The sequence below is a fragment of the Canis lupus genome, chromosome 23, assembly GCF_011100685.1.
Source record: "Canis lupus familiaris isolate Mischka breed German Shepherd chromosome 23, alternate assembly UU_Cfam_GSD_1.0, whole genome shotgun sequence".
Lineage (NCBI taxonomy): Eukaryota > Metazoa > Chordata > Mammalia > Carnivora > Canidae > Canis > Canis lupus.
This window is the reverse complement of record NC_049244.1, coordinates 35,581,479-35,585,532: the sequence shown is the minus strand read 5'-3', so window position 1 is coordinate 35,585,532 and position 4,054 is coordinate 35,581,479.

Genomic DNA, 4,054 nt, shown 5'->3' with positions numbered 1-4,054 from the left:
AGTGTCTGGTTCCCCCTTGAGTAATCTCTGCATCCCATCTGCCTCTCCCTTTCTATCCTCTTCCTCCCATGGTTGATGGTCCTGGTGTGTATATGACTGGACATTTTTGTGCTGGCATTTTTTTAAAAGACTTTATTTATTTATTTATTTATTTATTTATTTATTTTAGAGAAAGAGAGAGCATGATGGGGAGAGGCAGAGGAGAGGGAGAGGCAGAAAATCTCAAGCAGACTCTGAACTGAGCACAGAGCCCAACACAGGGCTTGATCCTGAGATCATGACCTGAGCTGAAATCAAGAGACACTTAACTGACTGAACCACTCAGGCACCCCTTGTGCTGGTCTTTGATGGCAGTTGAGGAAGGGAAAGAGCATGCATGCCCAGAGCTGTGAGAAGAAAAGGTTGTTTGAGGCTTTGTTGCTTTTCTAATATGTGAGCTCAGTATCCAGGCCTCCTCCTTCAGAATTTAGAAATGATACCTAACTTGCTCTATGGCTTTGGGCAATTCTTTTAATCTTTCAGGGTTTTGATTTCTTTCTGGGTAAGGTGAGTATGCCATATAATATGATTTCTAAGTTTCCAGTCTCCAAGCTCTAAAAAATAAACTTTCAAATACTCTGCTGGTGAGTGTGTTAAGAGCATATCTTTTAAGATGGTAATCGATCAATATCCTTCAAAAAAAATTTTTTTAAAATAGTTCCTCAAAAAAAAAAAAAAAAAGTTCCTCAAAGCCTATTTCTTTTTTTCTTTTTTAAGATTTATTTATTTATTTATTTATTTATTTATTTATTTATTTACTTACTTACTTACTTATGATAGAGAGAAGAAGAGACAAGCCGAGGGAGAAGCAGGCTCCATGCCTGGAGCCGGACAGGAGACTCGATCCCTGGTCTCCAGGAGTGCGCCCTGGGCCAAAAGGCGCTAAACCTCTGAGCCACCCAGGAATCCCGTTTCCTTCAAAATTACAAATATCTATACCTATTGATCCAGTAATTCTACTTCCTGGATTTAAAAAAAAATTTTTTTTGTTTGTTTTTAATATTTAATTATTTATTCACAAGAGACACAGAAAAAGAGGCAGAAACTTAGGCAGAGGAAGAAGCAGTCTCCCTGGGGGGAGCCCGATGTGGGACCGCATCCCAGAACTCCGGGATCATGACCTGATCCAAAAGCAGATGCTGGGGGATCCCTGGGTGGCGCAGCTGTTTGGCGCCTGCCTTTGGCCCAGGGTGCGATCCTGGAGACCTGGGATCGAGTCCCACGTCGTGCTCCAGGTGCATGGAGCTTGCTTCTCCCTCTGCCTGTGTCTCTGCCTCTCTCTCTCTCTCTGTGATACTATCATAAATAAATTTTTTAAAAAATTAAAAAAATAAAAAAATAAAATGTTCAAACCATATAGAATGGTATAAGACAGGTATAATGGTAGGAAAAATTCTATGATGGGGGGGCAGCCCTGGTGGCGCAGCGGTTTAGCGCCGCCTGCAGCCCGGTGTGTAATCCTGGAGACCCGGGATCGAGTCCCACATCAGGCTCCCTGCACGGTGCCTGCTTCTCCCTCTGCCTGTGTCTCTGCCTCTCTCTCTCTCTAGCTGTGTCTCTGTGAATAAATAAATAAAATCTTAAAAAAAAATTGAAAACAAAACAAAAGCAGATGCTGAACCACTGAGCCACCCAGATGTCCCTACTTCTTCGATTTTGTTCCGTAGTTACACTTACATATGCACAAAGTGATATAAATTCAAGGTTGTTCATTCTAGCATTGTTTGTATAGCAAAAGATTGAAAACAGTCTAAATATCCATTAATGAGTGACCAGATAAATAAATTATAGTATACTCTTACAATGGAACATTACAGTCATAAAATAGAATGCAGATACAATGAAATATTATTTAGCAATGAGAATGAACTAAGTATTGTGACATGCAGTAGTGTATAAATATCAAAACAAGATAGGGGAAATGTGGAGCAAAAGAAGCTCAACACAAAAAGAGCACACCTTGAGCACCTGGCTGGCTCAGTTGGTGGAGCATACAATGCTTGATCTCAGGGTTGTAAGTTCGAGCACCATGTTGGGTATACAGATTACTTAAAAATTTAAAAATATATATATTTTTAAGATTTTATTTATTTATTCAAAGTGACACAGGCAGAGGAAGGAGAAGCAGGCTCCATGCAGGAGCCCGATGAGGAACTTGATCCCAGAACTCTGGGATCCTGCCTTGAGCCAAAGGCAGATGCTCAACTGCTGAGCCATCCAGGCGTCCCAATAAAAAAAAAAAAAAAAAAAAAAAAATCTTAGAAAAAAAGGAGCACACAGGGGCACCTGAGTGGCTTAGTTGGTTGGGCACCTGTTTCTTGGTTTCAGCTGGCATGGTGATTTCGGAGTCATAGGATGGAGACCTGCTTTGGGCTCTGTGTTAAGTGGAGTCTGCTTGAAAGATTCTCTCTCCCTCCTCCTCTGCTCATCCCCCTACGTGGGCTTGCTCTCTCTTCTTCTCTCAGATAAACTAATTAAGTTAAATCTTAAAAAAAAAAAAAAAAAAGCACACCAAAGGAATCCATTTCATTAAAAATTAAAAAACAATAATAGCAAAAGTTCAAAAACAGAAAAAGAAATTTCCAGTATTAGAAGCTGGAGTAACGATTGTCCCTGGGAACAGGGCCATGACTAGGTTCAGAGAAGTGGGTTTTAAGATGTTTCTTACAGGGCACCTGGCTGACTTAGTTGATAGAACATGTGACTTTTGACCTTGTGGTTGTGAGTTCAAGCCCCACACTGGGTGTAGAGATTACTTAAAAAAAAGGATATTCCTCATGTTCTCTTTATTACACTGGTGTGTTCAGATTGTGAAAATTTGGGACATGTGCAGTTTTTTGTATTCTATACATCAAATAAATGTTTTAAAAGAATACAGAAACTTTATATATGCTGATATAAGACAACCTGACATATATTTCATGAAAAAAAGGACTCCTGGGTGGCTCAGCAGTTGAGCGTCTCTCTTTGGCTCAAGGCATGATCCTGGGATCCGGGACTGAGTCCCACATCCAGCTCCTTGCAGGAAACCTGCTTCTCCCTCTGCCTATGTCTCTGCCTCTCTGTCTCTGTGTATCTCTCATGAATAAATAAATAAATAAATAAATAAATAAATAAATAAATAAAATATTAATAAAAAATTTTATGTAAAAAGGCAAGCATGAGTCAAACATGTCCATTTGTGTAAAAAAAAGTAGGGAAATATATCTGTATTTGCTTATATATGCATACAATACCTTTGGAAGGATGCTCAAGAAACTGACAACATTGGTATCCCTTTACTTTTTTTTTTACTCATTTTATTGCTTAATACTCTCAAGGTCCAGCAGGTTTTAAAAGATAGGATTTGACTCTTTTGAGGATTTTGCTAAAGGAAACTATTTGATGTCTGTGCCAGGATTATATGACTTAGGAGAGCATGGACAAGTTCATGAGAGAGAGAGAGAGAGAGAGAGAGAGAGAAGGGGCTATTCTCAGTTTTGCCCTTGCTGTGGTTGGATAAATGCTCTTTAGAATAGCTGCTGATGACTGCAGGTGTTGGCTTCTTCCTTCCCAGCAACTGTGTAAGGCAGTCAAGAAGCTCTTAGTTTAATCAGAACTTTTTCTTTTCATCCAGAAGGGACTTCTTCTCTGTTTCCCTAGGAGAACCCTTAACCGCAGGCTTTAAAGATGCACTGGGAAAAAAGATGCAGAATGCTGGTATTGGGAAGGGTCATCTGTATTGCATGATCTAGTCCTCTCACTTTACAGATGAGGAAACTGAGGCTTAGCGAAAATAAGGAATGTGCCTATCATTGGATAGTTGATTTGATCTGTTAATTTAAAAAAATCTGAGGGGTGCCTGGGAGGCTCAGTTGGTTAAATGTCTGCCTTTGGCTCAGGTCATGATCCTGGGGTCCTGGGGTCCTGGGGTGGAGCCCCACAATGGGGTCCCTCCTCAGCAGGTTGCCTGCTTCTCCCCCTCCCTCTGCTGCTTCCTTGCTTGTGCTCTCTCTTTCTCTCTCTCTCAAATAAA